General features: G+C 43.1%; 1 long non-coding RNA gene across 2 annotated transcripts in view; it reads right to left on the bottom strand.

The window, feature by feature from the left end:
- LOC128689119 (uncharacterized) overlaps positions 1–22,582 on the bottom strand; it is a 244,965-nt gene that overhangs the window by 74,671 nt on the left and 147,712 nt on the right. For both annotated transcript variants that reach the window (XR_008407118.2, XR_011392275.1), the window contains one exon: positions 14,466–14,695. This is a non-coding gene — a long non-coding RNA (uncharacterized lncRNA). The remainder of the gene's footprint in view (positions 1–14,465; positions 14,696–22,582) is intronic.

Here is a 22,582-nt window from a genome sequence, read left to right as displayed (position 1 = left end):
CTGTGTGGCGAAACGTTTCCTCAATAAAGATACCCAAGAGTTGCACAGGTGTCTAATCCCTCCAGGTAGCTGGGCTGCTTGCGTGCGAATACCATATACTTTGTCACAGGTAAATCGCGGTTAAGATATTCCCATATTGCTCATTTTATGTGCACACTGACTTCAAACACACACATTAATGTCATAAATGTACTCGTCGCACCCTATGTACACAACACATATACATGTACAGAATAACCTTCAAACACACTAATCTTTCTCTACGCACTTGTTAATATTTGTGTACAAACACACTAATCTTCCGGAACGTACAGTAACTTTCGTGTAAGCAAGCATTATCACTGTACGCAAACTAAACTTCCTCATTATTTCTGTACATGCACACTGTCGTTTATGTACGCGCTGACAGTATCATTGTACGGACAAATTAAAATTTGTGCGCATACAATAGCCACTGTGCAAGAACATAGTAACCTACGCATACTCGCATCTTCCTATACACCCACACTAATAGTGCACGCACACACCAGACCATCCCGTATGCACACAGCATTATTTTACTTACATGCAAACCTTAGTACACACACACACACACACACACACACACACACACACACACACACACACACACACACACACACACACTATTGATCAGGGGCAACCCAGGACTCAGCCTTCACTGATGCCAGACTCCACAGAACAAAAACCTCACAATACTCAATCCTACTCCATTAAGACAATTTCTGATCCATTCAAGTAACCAGATACTCCTGGGAAAAACACTGACCACAAACACAATACCCCCCCCCCCCCCGACAACAGTAGTAATGATATATGCAAGAGTCAACAACAACTTAGGAGAGATTAAATATATTTCAGGTAAGAAAGAGTACAGTTTTGTTAGATTTTATGATAGCTTGTCTCGGCTCTCCTTGACAGCTCCTGACACAGTGTCGACCTCTAAGTGACGCGCTTCACAACACGCTTTTTATTGGGACAATGCTTCATCCCCCCCTTGTAGAGCTTTGTAAAGTCATGGCTTGATGGAGCTCTACGCAAGAGCCAGTCGTTGTTCCAATTTGTGTGTCTTGTGTTTTGGGCACCAGGTCATTTGAATCTACATGGAGAGGATAAAAATGAGGACTGTAGCTGCAACAATTCATTATTAACCCACAATTCACCATTAACCAACAACTCACCAATAACCCGTAATTTAAAATTAACCCACAATTCAATATCTTCCCACAGTTCAGTATTAACCCACAATTTCGTATTTACCCACAATTCAGTATTAACCCACAATTCGGAGACGAAGACTTAGGCGATCTTTCGGTCCGCCCTGAACCATTATCAAGACCCAATTGAAAAATAAACTTAAAGAGCTTTAGGTGCTCGGGAGGGAGCTGTCGAAAGCTTATTGTAAAGCATCATTGATAATTACCACACTGACAATGGTCTACATGAAAGCTTAAACACATTTTTAATCAGAACACAAATATTATCACAACAATATCTGATAAAGAAATTTAGAACGTCATAAATAACTGATAATAATAAAGGAAAGAGTAAAAATTTTTAAATGATGCAAATATATATGAAAAGCAATGAAAGATTCCATTGTGCAACAACACCACACTTTCAACACTTCGAAGGAAAAATAGATACTGTGGAGTTGTTAAGGCACACAATGGCATACTGGGACTCTAGAGTATCAAGTATGTATATGTTACCTTAATTATATGCCCTGCTAAAAATACAGAGAACACGCCCTGAAGACCCATCATCTCTAATGGAAACCTGTTGCAATTTTAAGATGTGCCACAAAAAAATACTTCTCGCACAACCAGAGACAAGAACATAAGAACAAAGGAGCACTTTACATCTACTGGCCCTTGCTACTAGATGAATAAAACATCTGCAACATTTGGTTATCTATTGTAGAGCCGTGTTGCTAACCATATGCTTCATCAGTCCAAGACAGAGAATAACACTGGAGACGATGTTACATCTTCCAAGGCTGAGAGACTGATCACCTCAAAACTACCTCATGTCTTCCACCGTCTCCAGCATTATTCTCGATATTGGAATGATGAAGCCACCCACACACACACACACACACACACACACACACAGAATACCTGACAGGGAGGCAACAACGAGTCATGGTACGTAATGATGTATCACAGTGGGCACCTGTGACGAGCGGGGTCCCACAGGGGTCGGTCCTAGGACCAGTGCTATTTTTGGTATATGTGAACGACATGATGGAAGGGTTAGACTCAGAAGTGTCCCTGTTTGCAGATGATGTGAAGTTAATGAGGAGAATTAAATCTGATGAGGACCAGGCAGGACTTCAAAGAGACCTGGACAGACTGGACACCTGGTCCAGCAAATGGCTTCTCGAATTTAATCCTGCCAAATGCAAAGTCATGAAGATAGGGGAAGGGCACAGAAGACCACAGACAGAGTATAGGCTAGGTGGCCAAAGACTGCAAACCTCACTCAAGGAGAAAGATCTTGGGGTGAGTATAACACCGAGCATGTCTCCGGAAGCACACATCAATCAGATAACTGCTGCAGCATATGGGCGCCTGGCAAACCTGAGAACAGCATTCCGATACCTTAGTAAGGAATCGTTCAAGACACTGTACACCGTGTATGTCAGGCCCATACTGGAGTATGCAGCACCTGTTTGGAACCCGCACTTGATAAAGCACGTCAAGAAACTAGAGAAAGTACAAAGGTTTGCGACAAGGTTAGTTCCAGAGCTAAGGGGAATGTCCTATGAAGAAAGATTAAAGGAAATCGGCCTGACGACACTGGAGGACAGGAGGGTCAGGGGAGACATCATAACGACATATAAAATACTGCGTGGAATAGACAAGGTGGACAAAGACAGGATGTTCCAGGGAGGGGACACAGAAACAAGAGGCCACAGTTGGAAGTTGAAGACACAAATGAGTCAGAGAGATATTAGGAAGTATTTCTTCAGTCATAGAGTTGTAAGACAGTGGAATAGCCTAGAAAATGACGTAGTGGAGGCAGGAACCATACACAGTTTTAAGACGAGGTTTGATAAAGCTCATGGAGCGGGGAGAGAGAGGGCCCAGTAGCAACCGGTGAAGAGGCGGGGCCAGGAGCTAAGACTCGACCCCTGCAACCACAAATAGGTGAGTACAAATAGGTGAGTACACACACACACACACACACACACACACACACACACACACATATGGTTTCAGGGACGGGAAATCCTGTGTCGCAAACCTACTGGAGTTCTATGACATGGTGACAGCAGTAAGACAAGAGAGAGAGAGGGGTGGGTGGATTGCATTTTCTTGGACTGCAAGAAGGCGTTTGACGCAGTACCACACAAGAGATTAGTGCAAAAACTGGAGGACCAAGCAGGGATAACAGGGAAGGCACTACAATGGATCAGGGAATATTTGTCAGGAAGACAGCAGCGAGTAATGGTACGTGGCGAGGTGTCAGAGTGGGCACCTGTGACCAGCGGGGTCCCACAGGGGTCAGTCCTAGGACCAGTGCTGTTTCTGGTATTTGTGAACGACATGACGGAAGGAATAAACTCCAAGGTGTCCCTGTTTGCAGATGACGAAGTTGATGAGAATAATTCATTCGATCGAAGACCAGGCAGAACTACAAAGGGATCTGGACAGGCTGCAGACCTGGTCCAGCAATTGGCTCCTGGAGTTCAATCCCACCAAGTGCAAAGTCATGAAGATTGGGGAAGGGCAAAGAAGAACGCAGACGGAGTACAGTCTAGGGGGCCAGAGACTACAAACCTCACTCAAGGAAAAAGATCTTGGGGTGAGTATAACACCAGGCACATCTCCTGAAGCGCACATCAACCAAATAACTGCTGCAGCATATGGGCGCCTGGCAAACCTCAAAACAGCATTCCGACATCTTAATAAGGAATCGTTCAGGACCCTGTACACCGTGTACGTTAGGCCCATATTGGAGTATGCGGCACCAGTTTGGAACCCACACTTAGCCAAGCATGTAAAGAAACTAGAGAAAGTGCAAAGGTTTGCAACAAGACTAGTTCCAGAGCTAAGAGGTATGTTCTACGAGGAGAGGTTAAGGGAAATCAACCTGATGACACTCTAGGACAGGAGAGATAGGGAGGACATGATAACGACTTACAAAATACTGAGAGGAATTGACAAGGTGGACAAAGACAGGATGTTGCAGAGACTGGACACGGCAACAAGGGGACACAGTTGGAAGCTGAAGACTCAGATGAATCACAGGGATGTTAGGAAGTATTTCTTCAGCCACAGAGTAGTCAGGAAGTGGAATAGTTTGGGAAGCGATGTAGTGGAGGCAGGATCCATACATAGCTTTAAGCAGAGGTACGATAAAGCTCATGGTTCAGGGAGAGTGACCTATTAGCGACCAGTGAAGAGGCGGGGGCCAGGAGCTTGGACTCGACCCCTGCAACCTCAACTAGGCGAGTACAACTAGGTGAGCGCGCGCGCGCACACACACACGTGAGTACGTGACGAGGTGTCAGAGTGGGCGCCTGTGACAAGCGAGGTTCCACAGGGGTCAGTCCTAGGACCTGTGCTGTTCTTGGTATATGTGAACGACATAACGGAAGGGATAGACTCAGAAGTGTCCTTGTTTGCAGATGATGTGAAGTTAATGAGAAGAATCAAATCGGATGAGGATCAGGCAGGACTACAAAGTGACCTGGACAGGCTACAAGCCTGGTCAAGCAACTGGCTCCTTGAGTTTAACCCTGCCAAGTGCAAAGTCATGAAGATTGGGGAAGGGCAAAGAAGACCGCAGACACAATATAGTTTAGATGGCCAAAGACTGCAAACCTCACTCAAGGAAAAAGATCTGGGGGTGAGCATAACACCGAGCATATCTCCTGAGGCGCACATCAATCAGATAACTGCTGCAGCATACGGGCGCCTGGCAAACCTACGGATAGCGTTCCGATACCTCAGTAAGGATTCGTTCAAAACTCTGTATACTATTTACGTCAGGCCCATACTGGTATGCAGCACCAGTTTGGAATCCACACATGGTCAAGCACGTCAAGAAATTAGAGAAAGTGCAAAGGTTTGCAACAAGACTAGTCACAGAGCTACGGGGATTGTCCTACGAAGAAAGGTTGAGGGAAATCGACCTGACGACACTGGAGGACAGGAGGGTCAGGGGAGACATGATAACGACATATAAAATACTGCGCGGAATAGGCAAGGTGGACAAAGACGGGATGTTCCAGAGAAGGGACACAGACACAAGAGGTCACAATTGGAAGTTGAAGACTCAGATGAATCAAAGGGATGCTAGGAAGTATTTCTTCAGTCATAGAGTAGTCAGGCCGTGGAATAGCCTAGAAAGTGACGTAGTGGAGGCGGGAACCTTGCATAGTTTTAAGGCGAGGTATGATAAAGCTCATGGGTCAGGGAGAGAGAGGACCTAGTAGCAATCAGCGAAGAGGCGGGGCCAGGAGCTATGAATCGACCCCTGCAACCACAAATAGGCGAGTACAAATAGGTGAGTACACACACACAAAGCGAGAGGTCTCCATCATGAAGATCCCCAGGTGTTGCACCTGTGCCTTCAACTGTCAGTTTTTTATGATGTCAATATATAATGGTCCATGCTGTGCGCTTTACTCGCCATTAAATTAGGTTTAGTGGCCCCTTCCCCTCGCCATGTGACCCTTAGTCTTGCCCACTGTATGCCTGGAGTATATCTGGAGAGGATTTCGGGGGTCAGCACCCCCGCGGCTTGGTCTGAGACCAGGCCTCGTGGTGGATCAGGGTCTGAACAACCAGGCTGCTACTGCTGGCCGTACACAAACTGACGTACGAACCACAGCCCGGTTGGTCAGGTGTTGACTTTAGGTGCCTGTCCAGTACCTCCTTGAAAACAGCCAGGGGTCTATTGGTAATCCCCCTTATGTATGCTGGGAGGCAGTTGAACAGTCTTGGGCCCCCGACACTTACTGACTAAGATTTTCCACTCTTTACCGCTGAAGAAATCAAGACGGAGATTTAACTATGCAGTTTCTCTTTACACTGTTATGTGAATTTCCTCAAAGAAGTGTCAACTACGCTTCGATATCATACATATGACTGAATATAAACAAATATGCAGAACAACCATTGTGAAAAAATAGCGAAATTCAAAGAGTTTTCGTGATTTCTCACATTTCTCACAGTTTCTTGGTAACGTGAGAAATCACGAAAGCACTTGGAATTTCACTATTTTTTCACAGTGGTTGTTCTGCATATTGTGATATCACCTGTTTAGTATCTTACTGCATATACAAATATACATTACAGTGTGTGTGTGTGTGTGTGTGTGTGTGTGTGTGTGTGTGTGTGTGTGTGTGTGTCTACAAATGTTTTATATATGTGTAATCTTTTGTATTACTCATACATACGTATATGTATATGCATGTATGGATGATACAGAAAGTTACTTTCATGTTATGCCATGTTTACAACACTTCGAAAAAATATTATGTTTATAAGATGGTATTTAACGAGTTTTAACATCACATCATGCGAGTTTTAACATCACATCATGGGAGTGTTAACAGGGTATTACACCAGCTAACATTTATCTGGCAGAGGCAACCTTGTTTGGGTGACACACCTTCAATATCTCAACACTGTGCTGCACAAACCTTCAGTGTCACACAGAAACATACCCATACACTAGTGTATTATATTCACTTATTATCTGGCAATGTATAAATCAAGATCCTTGGGGAGAAACGTGCTGAAATAACGACATTACACATTTGTAAGAATTCTACAGAAGAAGCCTTACATTGACAACAGAAAACGGGCGAAGAGTTAAGAGTTGCTATACAGGTTCACGGTTCCATTTAATCGAAGTTATATTTCCTCATCATTACACGGTAATTAAAGTGTCGCAGTGCGTAAAATTTATGCCGGGAGGTAACAAAACACGCGGGAGATGCGTTAGTTAAAGGTACCACCAGGAAAGGCAGGGAGAGAGAGAGAGGGAGATTTAAAAGAGTTGACAGACAGTGCCAGACGGCAGGTGGTGGCAGTGCCAGTGTCCAGGGGTGTTGATCTCAGTGTGGTGGTGGCGGCCGTAGCGAGTGGACGCTCGGCTGGCAGCAACAATCTCAGTGGATGAGTGTTACCGTTAATTGTTAGTGATGCTGTATTTACATAAAGATATCCGTGTTATTTTTTTGGGAGAACACATTTCATAGTGGTGTTTTTTTGTCAACCTTGTATTTTTTTTTTTGGTGGTGGTGGATTCTTTAAGTGGAAGATTTCATGAAAGTTACGGCTGTTACAACCTTGGACTACAGTACACGGCTGATTTATGGGTAAGTATTGGTTAAAATGTATATTTACAGCGCTAGCAGCACCTGGTAGTGACCTCCTCCTCCTCCTCTCACCGCCTCTGATGTTATAATTTGGAAATAAGCTAATTCGCCTTTTACAAACGAACGAACGAATGCGCTGACGCGCGCACGCACAGCAGACCAATTAGGCAACGCTAAAGACCTCAGCTTAACCTAACTATGCGAACTGTTGACGCAAAACGTGCAGCACCGCATAGCATCACCAGCATGGACCACATAGCATAACATGCGTCGCATCACATTACATCAGCATACGCCGCATATGATACTCTACATAACATCCTCTTGCACATACCACATAACATCACCCACATACACCACGCAACGTGCACATCATACACCATACATACTCCACAAATACACCACACATCACCTATATACCCCCATATAACATCACCCGTATACATCACATTCACATACACGACATAACATTACCCACATAAACATATCACCCACATACACCATATAAGCCACATCCCACATATCACGCACATACACCACATATCATCCCTCACATATACCACATAACATCCCTCACATACACCACATAACATTCCCCACATACACCATATGGCATCACCCACATACACTACATAACATCACCCACATACACCACATAGTATCACCCACATACACCACATAGTATCACCCACATACACCACATAGTATCACCCACATACACCACATAGTATCACCCACATACACCACATATCACCCACATACACCACATAGTATCACCCACATACACCACATAGTATCACCCACATACACCACATATCACCCACATACACCACATAGCATCACCCACATATACTAACCCAACAGGCGCATGAATATCATTCAGAACATCAAATATTGAAATACTGAGAATCTTGACACGACGCTTCAAGGATGGGAGCGGGACTACCCGCATGCGGGCGACGGGCTCTTGATTCAAGGAATTACAGCTATCTTCCCCTGCATTGTATCACACCTGATTGCCTCTCACTCTCCAGACGTTGTATGTCCCTTGCAGATTAATCGCTTCCTACGAGCATACTGAACCAGATGTGAGAGGAGGTGGGAGAGGCTGTGGGTAGAATGAAGGGGAAAGGAGGGGGTAAAGCAGCTGGGATTGATAGGATCAAGACAGAAATGTTAAAAGCAGGTGGAATGTAATTTGAATTGGTTGGAGCTTTTGTACAAAAAATGTATGAAAGAGGAGACGGTACCTAGGGATTGCTAGAGAGCATGCATAATAATAACAATAATAATAATCTTTATTTTTATAAGTACATGTACAAGCTATACAGGCCTAGATGACATCAATGACATACTACTATAAAGAAAGCTCCTTGTTATGAAGACCACTTCGGGAAAATTACGTCAATTTTGTCTCCAGGATGCGACCCACACCAGTCAACTATTACCCAGGTACCTGTATAATAGCCAAGTGAACAGGGACAGCATGCGCCTTAAAGAAACACATCCTAATGTTTTCCACCCGTACCGGGGATCGACCCCTAGACCTCAGTGTGAGAGATGAGTGTGCTAGTATCGGGCCCTTACTCAGACAGGATGGGACTTACACAGACGACAACAAGGAAATGAGTGAAATATTGAAATCCCACTACGACTCTGTGTTTAGTGAACCACTAATCGGTCTGAGGATCGACGACCCAAATGATTTCTTCATGAATGAGCCTCAAAACTCCATAAATGTATGCCAGATTTCCGACATTACCCTAACTCCGATAGATTTCGAAAAAGCCATTGACAACATGCCTATGCACTCAGCCCCGGGCCCAGACTCGTGGAACTCTGTTTTCATTAAGAACTGCAAGAAATCCCTCTCGCGTGCCCTAAGTACACTATGGAGGAGGAGCTTGGACATGGGTGAAATTCCAGTCACTTAAAACAACGGATATAGCCCCACTCCATAAAGGTGGCAGCAAAGCATTAGCTAAGAACTATAGACCAATAGCTCTGACGTCCCACATCATAAAAATCTTTGAAAGAGTGCTAAGAAGCAGGATTGCAAATCACCTGGATTCCCAAAATCTGCACAATCCAGGGCAACATGGGTTCAGGGCAGGTCGCTCCTGCCTCTCACAACTACTGGATCACTATGACATGGCCTTGGATGCACTGGAAGAAAATCAGAATGCAGATGTAATATACACAGACTTTGCAAAAGCATTTGACAAATGCGATCATGGCGTAATAGCCCATAAAATACGTGCTAAAGGAATAACTGGGAAAGTGGGGGGATGGATCTTCAACTTCCTAACAAATCGAACACAAAGAGTAGTGGTCAACAGAGTTAAATCGGAGGCTGCCATAGTGAAGAGCTCTGTTCCACAAGGCACAGTACTCGCCCCCATCTTATTTCTTATCCTCATATCAGACATAAACAGAGATATACACCACAGCACCATATCATCCTTTGCGGATGATACTAGGATCTGCATGAGGCTGTCATCTGCTGAGGACGCGGTTAACCTCCAAGAAGATATAAACAAAGTTTTCCAGTGGGCAACGGTAAACAATATGATGTTCAATGAGGACAAATTCCAACTACTCCGTTATGGAAAACTGGAGGAAATAATAACTAGAACAGAGTATACTACTGACTCCGGCCATACAATAGAGCGGAAAAATAATGTAAGGGACCTGGGAGTAGTAATGTCTGAGGATCTCACTTTCAAGGATCACAACAGTGCCACGATCGCACGTGCAAAGAAAATGATAGGATGGATAATGAGAACTTTCAAAACGAGAGATGCCAAGCCCATGATGATCCTTTTCAAATCACTTGTTCTCTCTAGGCTGGAATACTGCTGTACATTAACATCTCCATTCAAAGCAGGTGAAATCGCAGATCTAGAGAGTGTACAGAGATCCTTTACTGCACGTATAAGTTCTGTCAAGCACCTTAACTACTGGGAACGCTTGGAAGCACTTGACTTGTACTCGTTGGAACGCAGGAGGGAGAGATATATCATAATCTACACTTGGAAAATCTTGGAAGGAATGGTCCCAAATCTGCACACAGAAATCACTCCCTACGAAAGTAAAAGACTGGGCAGGCGATGCAAAATGCCCCCAATAAAAAGTAGGGGCGCCATTGGTACACTAAGGGAAAACACCATAAGTGTCCGGGGCCCAAAACTGTTCAACAGCCTCCCATCAAGCATTAGGGGAATTGCCAATAAACCCCTGGCTGCCTTCAAGAGAGAGCTGGACAGATACCTAAAGTCAGTGCCGGAGCAGCCGGGCTGTGGCTCGTACGTTGGATTGCGTGCGGCCAGCAGTAACAGCCTAGTTGATCAGGCCCTGATCCATCGGGAGGCCTGGTCATGGACCGGGCCGCGGGGGCGTTGATCCCCGGAATAACCTCCAGGTAACCTCCAGGTAGCAATCGAGCTACGGGACACCCTTAATGTGGTAATAGATTGAGCAATAGAGGGGAATAATCCTGTTGGGTATACCTGGCAAGGCGTGTGGTAGAGTTGTTATTGAAAGAATTAAGAGCAAGAGAGGAGGATCACAGATGAACAAGGAGGTTTTAGGAAGGGTAGGGGGAATGTAGAACAAGTGTTTATTTACAATGAAGGATACAAGTGAACAATATTTAGATAAATGTAGGGAAATTTTCGTTGTATTTATGGATTTAGAAAAGACATGACAGGGTGGATAGGAAAGCAATGTGGCAGATTTTGCAAATATATGGAATAGGTGGTAGGTTACTGACAGCAGTTAAAAGTTATGATAGTGAGGCTAAGGTTAGGGTGTGTAGGAGACGGAGATAATTTTCTAGTAAAAATAGGCCTTAGACAGGGACCTGTGATGTCACCATTGTTGTTTAATATATTTATAGATGGGGTTGTAAAAGAAGTGCATTCTCTGGTGTTGGGGAGAGGTGTGGGATTAAAAGATAAAGAACCTAATATAAAGTGGGAGTTGTCATAATTGCTTTCTGCTTATGACACTGCTTTTGCGAGATTCTGAAGAAAAGTTGCAAAGGTTGGTGGACGAATTTGTAATGATATGTAAAAGAAGTTAAGGGAATGAATAGAAATATAGTGGTACCAACATTATTACATGGGTGTGAAACATGGGTTGTGAATGTTGCAGCGAGGAGGAGACTGGAGGCATTGGAGATGTCGTGTCTAAGAGCAATGTGTGGTGTGAATATTATGCGAATTTGTAGCTTGGAGATTTTCTAGAGGGCTGAGGAGGGGTTATTGAGGTGATTTGGACATTTAGAGAGAATGGAGCAAAATAGGATGACTTGGAGGGTATATAAATCTGTAGTGGAGGGAAAATAAATCTGTAGTGGAGGGAATATAAATCTGTAGTGGAGGGAAAGCAGGGAAGGGGTTGTCCTAGGAAATGCTGGAGGGAGTAAAGGAGATTTTGTATGAGAGTGGCTTCAACAACCAACAGCCTTGTACGAGTGTGTTAGATAGGAGTGGAGACAGGTGGTTTTTATGACTTTACGTGCTGTTTGAGTGTGAGCAAGGTAACATGAAGGGATTCGGGGAAATCGGTTAGCCGGACCCGAGTCCTGGAGGTGGAAAATACAGTGCCTGCGCTCTGAAGAAGGGGTGGGGATATTGCAGTTTGGAGGAGCATATGAACTGTAGTATTGGCATGTCTATGGCAAAACAGTGATGGAGTGACTCAAAATGTTTCTTTTTGCTTCACCCTACCTTGGTAGGAGACGGACGGCCGTATATTAAAAAAAAAATCTAGGCGCCCCTAAAACACGCAGTATCAGCAACACATAGTCAAGGTAAAGAAAAAAAAAGTTGAGGAAGGTCTAAAGATTTACAACAAGACTAGTGCCAGAAGTAAAGGGACAAACGTTAACAAGACAAAGTGCACGAGCTACAATTCACGACAAGTAAATGTAGGACGAGGTCATGAATGCAACACGCCTCAGAGCAATGGAGAGAACTGGACCACACCACAGAATGACCTTTTGGGGCGTCAGGAAATATTTCATCAGCCTCAGGGCAGTAGAGAGCTTGGCCACATCAGATTAGATTTTTAGATTTTGCCACCTAACCGGCTAATTTACTATGCACTTCATATCCATCCTGTGGACGGTAGTGGCTAGATAACTGTACAATCCACGTCCATCCTATGGACGGTAGTAGCTAGTTCATCTAGAGAAAGGAGAACTGTCAAAGTTGGAAAACTGTAAAGAACAGCACAGCAGTGAGCCTCACGAAGGGAAACAGCAAAGGAACCAAACAATACACTGTACCCTTAAGTAAGAGTTAAGAGTACTGCCTGGTTTTTGAGATGACAAGAATACCTGCAAGATATTGAATATAATAAAGTGCAAACTACCTGGAAAATACAAACTTTTATTAAAAAAAACAGATTTCAGAAAGGAAATCCTGGCAAACATGAATGAGTTCTACGATAAGATGGCAAATATCAAACACTGATCAGTATGACACATTAAACCCACCTAAGAGTCAGTAGCATCAATCCTAGCACACGACCTCTTTAGCTGGAGTGAGGAAGGTATGAGTTATACATCACCACTATTTTTTCATTTAGATTTGGCCGCCGAAGTGGTTAGTTTAATGTGTACCCTACATCCATCCTGTGGATAGTAGTACAGGAGCATATGGATGCACAAAAGACCAGAGAACAAGGTTCCATAAGGGTAAGCAGTTGTACATCTGGATATATATATCTGCGATATATAAATCCTTTGCTGAAAGCAAATTTGGAATACTTGATTAAAGGGTCTGCTATCTTATTTTCATTAACAAGAGCCTTCAACATATTACACAGTTTATACTATCTCGGTTCCTAAGTAAGTAGAAAAATGAAGCAGACAGTGTTCAAGAGATTGACCTTAAGACTGGCTGTATACTTTGCATACAGTTTGATCATCGTTTTTGTGTATGCCAGTTTGTAAGAAATATTTGTAACTATGCCTATGCTTGGCAACTATAAAAGTCTGTTCACACTGCAAGTTGCTCCGTAATTGTGCTTATATTCGCTAATGTTTTCATAGCAAATTACAGATCTAATCAAGATTTAACTGCATTCCTGTTACAGTCTAATTAATCTACTTCTCTTAATATTTTAATGTATATACACACATATACCAAAGTTATATTATATTATTTCCTTCAAGGTACTTTCTTTGGCTAATTTATCAACGTCATCGTGAAGAGGAGGCATGATCTGACAACAGTTGATCAGATGACGACGAGGTTTGACTGACCTCCATTTACACAGCCTTCATAGGTGGTCAGCCCTTTAGCCTAGAACAGAGGCATGAGGCTAGAGACATGTTCATGGGAGCTAGAAGTAAAGTGCAGCAGTTAGCGATGCCTTTACAAGCGAGCAGGGCTCACTTGTCAAGGTTATGGTTAATAACTGTTCAACGACCTATCAAGGCTGAGGGACTGATCACCTTAGAATTGCCTCTCCACTGCTTTTAATCTCTCACAAATAACTCGTAGCTAGGAGAAACACCGCCGCCGCAGTATCCGTCATCTGGAACCAATTGTGATCTTTTACGAGATGTTATGGTGGGGTGAGTCAAGGGATCACCCGCAGCCAAACTTTATACAACGAGCCTGGCATCATTAGGGGTTGTGTTTACAATTGAACTAAAGTTAAATATCAGACCAATGATGCACGAGCGATGTAATGATTCAGTTTGGTCTAGTTAACCACGGTATATTCGCTAAGGTGTGGAATTCCAATAGAAACATAGATCGACCAAGAGGACATCTTAGAAAGGATCGCTGTAACTCTGGCTGACACAATGAGACAGCTACAAGACACGTTTTACACTCTTGTAAACCAGTGTAACTTTAATCCGCTGAGCCAGTTATCTATAAAATGCAACAGTACAGACACCATACTAGGAAACTAGTAAGCTTTCAAGCCTGCTAGGAAACAAGCCCGGCTTGTCAATCTCCTTGCACCGCCGCTCACGTAACTCACCCGTTGGATCACCTCAGTAAAGATACCTAAGTGTTGCACAAGTGTTTTCTTATCAACTTGTCGGTTTTCTTAACCTTTTACTCAAACGTTGCAACTTACTTACCTTATCATGATGCTGAGGACAACATGTGTGAAGTGAGTTCAGTTCTGCCACCACTGAGGACATGTGTGAAGTGAGAGTTCAGTTCTGCCACCACTGAGGACATGTGTGAAGTGAGAGTTCAGTTCTGCCACCACTGAGGACATGTGTGAAGTGAGAGTTCAGTTCTGCCACCACTGAGGACATGTGTGAAGTGAGAGTTCAGTTCTGCCACCACTGAGGACAACACGTGCCTGAAATATTACAAATTACAACTTTGTAGACAACTTTTATGATTATTTTAATGACCTGAAAAGCACTTTAACTTTGAGACTATTGAACGGTTTACGTAATTTCTATAAAAAATATAAAGCCTCCTACCATAAGAGACGGGAAGAAAGCTTCCAACGGTCTGGCAAAATAATGTTTTATGAATATTAAATCAAATAAGGCTTTGCTATATAAATAACAAGAAGAGAGTTTCAGTGAAATCGCATGAAAAAATTGGAGAGAATGTAAATTGTTATAATCGTAAAGGACATATTAAGCCAGAGGATATATTCAAAGATGCAGGATAACAGTGTTATAGAAAAAAACTGGTAACAACAGTATTCGACTCCATATTTGCCTGTTCATTACTCAGAATAGTAGGCAGTCATGTTTGATACAAGGTCCTTGAATCAAGAGCCCCTTAACGGCATCAAGGAACCTTCACAGAGGATCTGGTGTGCACAAGATCATGATATTAACAGTCCAGGACCAACAAGCTGATTTAGTTGGAGCAATATGGAATGTCCAGCTTTATCTCTAATCCTGCCCCTGGAGCTATAGCTCCAGGGGCAGGATCAAGTACCAGCCTAGCTGAGATATACACACACCTATGCATGGCGCATACACGAGACATCAACGTTTGAGTTGGGTGGTAATGGGTGGTAGGTGATGGGTAGTGGGTGGTGGTGGGCGGCGTCATGGGTGACTATTGCAGCAGCTAAACACACATCTTCATAAACGTTAGAACCAAGGAAAACACTTTTAGAGGCGATTCCTCATGACTAAGTTCATTGAGAGGAATTAAAGTGAACAGCAGCAAGCCCATTCTAGGCAGGTCCATCTCAGAACAAACCATATGTAGCCATATATAGTACAACTAGTAGACCAACTAAGCATGCAATCAACTATCAACTTTACTGTCAAACCTTCAGTAGGAGTACGTACATCAACCAGAAAGAAGAGTACTAACAAGAATTTAAATTTTGTCTTCTGGTTGTTAAAGTTGACCCAGTAACTGGTTGTTAAAGTTGACCCAGTAAGGAGGGAGGGAAGGAGACAATCAGATTCAGTACAAGTGAGAAAAACTCCAGTTCTTTGGATTAAGAGCTCTTCAGCGGTGTCGAGGAACCTCCTTTGAAAGATTCTTCAGTCACTCGCGTTTACTTTGCTGATGCTGGTTAAGTAATTAAGGGTAATTCTGGGTATCGACTTTAAAGATTTAGTAAACCTGTAAATCTTTCAAGGATAGGTAAGGAAGTCCTTTAAACGAGTACCTTTGAGGGTAAGTTATTATATTCACAGGGAGGCGCCAAGCCCATAGGTGGAATATAGCATCTAGGGAATGGTAGGGAATTAGAAAAGGGCAGTTTTAATTTCATTGATCAAGAACCCGTTATTTAATTTGCTTTCTCTTTTTTTTGCACAGTGGAATAAAGAACGCATATCAAAGCCTGGTACTATCAACAGCCTCCACATCCCCCCCAGGATGCCAGCAACACACAGGTACCTAGTTAGGTGACATTAAGAATTGGGGCCATACAAGAGGAGTAATGAGACTTCCCCATACTGCTCTATTCTCGATGCTTGAACTCTGGGTCCTTCGGTTGTGAGTCTTAGATGCTACCATCGTCATCCCTTAAGCTTCCCATATATATATTTCTGTACATTGATTATATTCAGCGGCGGCGTCAAGGAAGAAGCAAGGGAGGCTGAAGCCTCTTATAATCTCCATCAGATGTCGCTGCTCCCTCCCCAAAATAAAAATAACGCAGCTTCAAAGTAAGTCCCTGGCTCCCCTTCCCTTCCAGCCAGCTTCCCTCCCACTAAGCTCCTCCAATATAGATTATTATTATTATTATAATCAAGGGGGAAGCGCTAAACCCGGAGGATTATACAGCGCCTGGGGGGGGGGATGTGGAAGGCATTCAGGCTTAATTCGGGGAACTGGAGCACAGATCCAATTCCCTAAATCAAGAGCCCCTCACCAACATCAAGGAACCTTCCTTGAGGGGTCCTCCAATATAGAAATTCTGGAGCCGCTACTGATTATATTGTGTGTTTTGGTTATGTCACCAATGTTTTTCTTACAGAGACTAGCGAAGGCTTCACTGTACCATTGTAGTCTTTTTTTATTGTTCCTAAAATGATTGTGTTGTATTAAAAGCGTGCTGATAAAGTGTGAGCAATGACAGCAGTGAGTGATCCGGTCACCTTACCTCCTGACTTACAAGAAACCATTCATCACAAAAGGTAAAACATTATACATAATATATAATGCATACATTATACATAATATATAATGAATACATACATAATATATAATACATATATACATTTACATAAGTTATGTTTTGCGTTCATTCCATCCATTTGTATCACCTACACTTTCCCTGTAATAAATATGTCCGCCACACGTCTCAGCACTGTCACACACACGTCTTAACACCATCTTAACCTCCGCTCAAATGAGCGCCGGCAGTGAAATGTTGTCTCACACGACCTGAATGAAGCAGCTCAACAAAAGCTTCGAAACCTCACGTTTCCTCCAACCAGGTAAACATTTACAAACCCACTGCTGTTGATCTCAATAGTTTTAATTGCCTTGTCAAGTGTATAAATGATATTTTCATATTCGCTAAGTTACCTTGTTAGGTCAATATACCTCTGCTCTCGTGGTTTAGATATCTCCTATAGACTTCAGACCAGTGAAGCCAATTCAGGTTGTCTCGACGCAATGATTACGGAACCGTGAGTAATGACTCGACTGGGATTGTAGGGAGATGAAAGCGGACGAACAAGCTACTCGCAGGATATATATATACACACACCCAGAGGTGTATTTCTCTTGATGTATATATGCTAACAGTTTACTTTGACCCCCATCTGAGGGATTAGAATATCAGGTTACTTGTAGCCTTAATGACCCTAGTGTAGTCGATAGGCTTTAAACCCCAGTAGCCAACCAGACGGTGGTGTTGTACACCTGCCACACACCAGCAGACAGGTGTTGTACACCTGCCATATACCAGCAGACAGGTGTTGTACACCTGCCATATACCAGCAGACAGGTGTTGTACACCTGCCACACACCAGCAGACAGGTGTTGTACACCTGCCACACACCAGCAGACAGGTGTTGTACACCTGCCACACACCAGCAGACAGGTGTTGTACACCTGCCACACACCAGCAGACAGGTGTTGTACACCTGCCACACACCAGCAGACAGGTGTTGTACACCTGCCACACACCAGCAGACAGGTGTTGTACACCTGCCACACACCAGCAGACAGGTGTTGTACACCTGCCACACACCAGCAGACAGGTGTTGTACACCTGCCACACACCAGCAGACAGGTGTTGTACACCTGCCACACACCAGCAGACAGGTGTTGTACACCTGCCACACACCAGCAGACAGGTGTTGTACACCTGCCACACACCAGCAGACAGGTGTTGTACACCTGCCACACACCAGCAGACAGGTGTTGTACACCTGCCACACACCAGCAGACAGGTGTTGTACACCTGCCACACACCAGCAGACAGGTGTTGTACACCTGCCACACACCAGCAGACAGGTGTTGTACACCTGCCACACACCAGCAGACAGGTGTTGTACACCTGCCACACACCAGCAGACAGGTGTTGTACACCTGACACACACCAGCAGACATGTGTTGTACACCTGCCACACACCAGCAGACAGGTGTTGTACACCTGCCACACACCAGCAGACAGGTGTTGTACACCTGCCACATACCAGCAGACAGGTGTTGTACACCTGCCACATACCAGCAGACAGGTGTTGTACACCTGCCACATACCAGCAGACAGGTGTTGTACACCTGCCACATACCAGCAGACAGGTGTTGTACACCTGCCACACCAGCAGACAGGTGTTGTACACCTGCCACACACCAGCAGACAGGTGTTGTACACCTGCCACATATCAGCAGACAGGTGTTGTACACCTGCCACACACCAGCAAACGATAAACGCTAAACGAGACAATGAAATCTAAACGTGAAATATTTACTGACCTTCAAATGACTCATTTACGTGTTAAACATGTGCTCTCTTGTACCCATTTCCCGCCTCTTGAACACGCTTCCCTAATCTACTCAATCAAGTCCTCCGAGTATCTAGTACGCTCTAATCATATTTCCCTCAGGCCCTTCAAATCCTCGAGTACTTTCGGGTTCATTTCTTTCCCGGAGTGTGTACTCTATCGATTTAATAGTTCTGTAGGTTACCGAAATAGTATTGCGCTATTATAATCAAGAAGAGACGATAAATCCGTAGGGGTCATGAAGAATCTAGTAATCATGTATGATCTAAGAAAGGAGACGGTACCTCAAATTTCTTGAACCAAAAGTCCCTCCACCTGCGACCTTTAAGGTCACATTATCGAGAAAAATCGACAAAAACTAATTGTTATAAAGAAAGAGAGAGAGAGAGAGAGAGAGAGAGAGAGAGAGAGAGAGAGAGAGAGAGAGAGAGAGAGAGAGAGAGAGAGATAGAGAGAGAGAGAGAGTCAGAGTCAGAGTCTTAAATAATGTGAATTAGGGTGTTGCACGTGTCGCCTAGTTGGAGTGATGAAAGTTTTGCACAATTTTTGGAAAAGGGGGGGGGGGGGAGGGGGTGCACGTGTCGCCCAACTCATCATTAAAATAAGACATTGACAAGGAAGCTCCTCACTACACAACTACACACACTGCGAACAATCTTGAGCTATAGATTTCCATATTAAGTCTTCTAAAAAAAATTCTCATACGTTTGAAGATATATTTCTTTCATTTATGTTAATGTAAAAATTAATAATTTTGTACCAAAAGTACCTTAGAAAACTTACTTGACCTTATTATAACAAGCGCAATTTAATTTAGCCTATTCCAACTAAATAAATTTTAGATAAGTTTACGATAATTTAATATATTTAACATATATCTTTATTAATATATTTTTTTCGTTAGGTTCAGAATAATTTTTGCGAAATTATTGCATACGCAAATTTTCGCTTGACTTATTCGGCAAGAACAGCGTTGCTCTTTAAGCCAAAATCGCAAGTTTTACCTATTCGGCACGACACACACACACACACATATATATATATATATATATATATATATATATATATATATATATATATATATATATATATATATATATATATATATATATAATTTATGGCTTTGAGCGCTGAGTAACTTGGGGGGCGGGGGCCAAAGTGTTCCTTCCAGAGCTTGGAACCTCATACTGACAAGCTGTAGTAACTATGAGCAGCAGCAGCAGCAGAAGCACTATCAACGCTATTAGCAACGGTGCTATCGTCTGCGACAGTAGAAACGACACTATCGTCAGCAGATGCAGCAGCAGCAGCACTATCGTCATCAGCAGAAGCAGTACTCTCGTCAGCAGCAGCATAATCACTAGCAGAAGCATGGGCACTATCGCCAGTGTAAACACATGAACAGGTCGACCATGCTGGGTCCACCTCAGGCCTAATGTTTACCTAACCATGATAAGAGACTTGACCAAGTAAACATTACAAGTAATGACAAACAAACTTCTCAAAATTACCCAAATACCGCGATATTTTCTTCCTGCTGGAGGCCTCAATATGCCTCCTGCAGGACTAGTGTTCCTGTTCAGGATCTTTCTTCGCATGTTTGTTGCATCAGTTCTGGGTCCGTAGTATCTGTACTGCGGTTACCAAATTTGATAAATGGTTTTGAAAACCCACAAGTTGAAGACTGAGACACTTATGCAAAATATGGGAATCTTTATTGAAGAAACGTTTCGCCACACAGTGACTTCTTACCAGATTTACTGTTACCTTCTGTTAGTGTAACTTTGTAAATGGTCCAAGTCGGACCGAAACATCGTAGCTCCTATCTCCTACGCGTGGGTTATTTGTGTATGTCTTCTGTCGTTACCTGACCTGTTCTGGTTGGAGGGATTTGCTCCGTTTCGTCATTTTATCTTCACTTGTATGTTTTGTGTCTGCATCACCTCAGATTTTCATTTTTTTTAGCAGTGGTGTTCACTTGTTTTCTTTCCTCCCGGCCTTATCCTTCCCTTCTCTTTTCCCTGTTCCTCAGACAAATTCACTTCCATCCCGTCTCCTCGGCGTCTCATTCATACAATCATGGTTGAGATACATCATCCTGAGAGATGATACTTCTCACATTATAATAATCTCAGCTCTGCTGGAACGGAACCTTTGAAGCTGAATCCCTAGAAGAGGAATACTTGACGATATCCTCAGCGTCTTACTGAAGTCTTTCAGCTCAGGCTGACAGATTTCATCACTTGATATGAGAAACTCATCCTGTGATGGAAAATGACAAGGGAAAACTAGCTAGTTTTTGTTTATGCTACGATACTATGATAAGAAAAGTAGCCCCACACACACACACAGACATTAATATAATTATATATATATATATATATATATATATATATATATATATATATATATATATATATATATATATATATATATATATATTTAACAAGTCGGCCGTCTCCCACCGAGGCAGGGTGACCCCCCCAAAAAAAAAATCCCCCAAAAGAAAATACTTTCATCATTCAACACTTTCACCTCACTCACACATAATCACTGTTTTTGCAGAGATGTTCAGAACACAACAGTTTAGAAGCATATGCGTATAAAGATACACAACATATCCCTCCAAACTGCTAATATCCCGACACCCCTCCTTTAAAGTGCAGGCATTGTACTTCCCATTTCCAGGACTCAAGTCCGGCTATATAAAAATAACCGGTTTCCCTGAATCCCTTCACTAAATATTACCCTGCTCACACTCCAACAGATCGTCAGGTCCCAAATACCAATCGTCTCCAAATACTTCTATCGAACACGCTCATGCACGCCTGCTGGAAGTCCAAGCCCTTCGCTCACAAAACCTCCCTTACCCTTTCCAACCTTTTCGAGGACGACCCCTACCCTGCCTTCCTTCCCCTACAGATTTAAATGCTCTCCATGTCATTCTATTTTGATCCATTCTCTCTAAATGACGAAACCACCTCAACAACCCCTCTTCAGCCCTCTGACGAATACTTTTATTAACTCCATGCCTTCTACTTTCCACACTCCGAATTTTCTGCATAATATTTACACCACACATTGCCCTTAGACAGGACATCACTGCCTCCAGCCGCCTCCTCGCTGCTGCATTCACAACCCAAACTTCACACCCATATAAGAGTGTTGGTACTACTATACTTTCATACATTCCCTTCTTTGCCTCCATAGATAAAGTTTTTTTGTCTCCACATATACCTCAACGCACCACTCGCCTTTTTTCCCTCATCAATTCTATGATTAACCTCATCCTTCATAAATCCATCCGCCGACACATCAACTCCCAAGTATCTGAAAACATTCACTTCTTCCATACTACTCCTCCCCAATTTGATATCCAATTTTTCTTTATCTAAATCATTTGATACCCTCATCTCCTTACTCTTTTCTATGTTCACTTTCAACTTTCTACCTTTACACACACTCCCAAACTCATCCACTAACCTTTGCAATTTTTCTTTAGAATCTCCCATAAGCACAGTATCATCAGCAAAAAGCAACTATGTCAATTCCCATTTTGTATTTGATTCCCCATAATTTAATCCCACCCCTCTCCCGAACACCCTAACATTTGCTTCTTTTACAACCCCATCTATAAATATATTAAACAACCATGGTGACATTACACGTCCCTGTCTAAGACCTACTTTTACCGGGAAGTAGTCTCCCTCTCTTCTACACACCCTAACCTGAGCCTCACTATCCTCATAAAAACTCTTTACAGCATTTAGTAACTTACCACCTATTCCATATACTTGCAA

This window comes from Cherax quadricarinatus, chromosome 21 (genome assembly GCF_038502225.1).
Source record: "Cherax quadricarinatus isolate ZL_2023a chromosome 21, ASM3850222v1, whole genome shotgun sequence".
Taxonomy (NCBI): domain Eukaryota; kingdom Metazoa; phylum Arthropoda; class Malacostraca; order Decapoda; family Parastacidae; genus Cherax; species Cherax quadricarinatus.
Note: the sequence above shows the minus strand (reverse complement) of the source record. Positions and strands in the feature narration are given on the sequence as shown.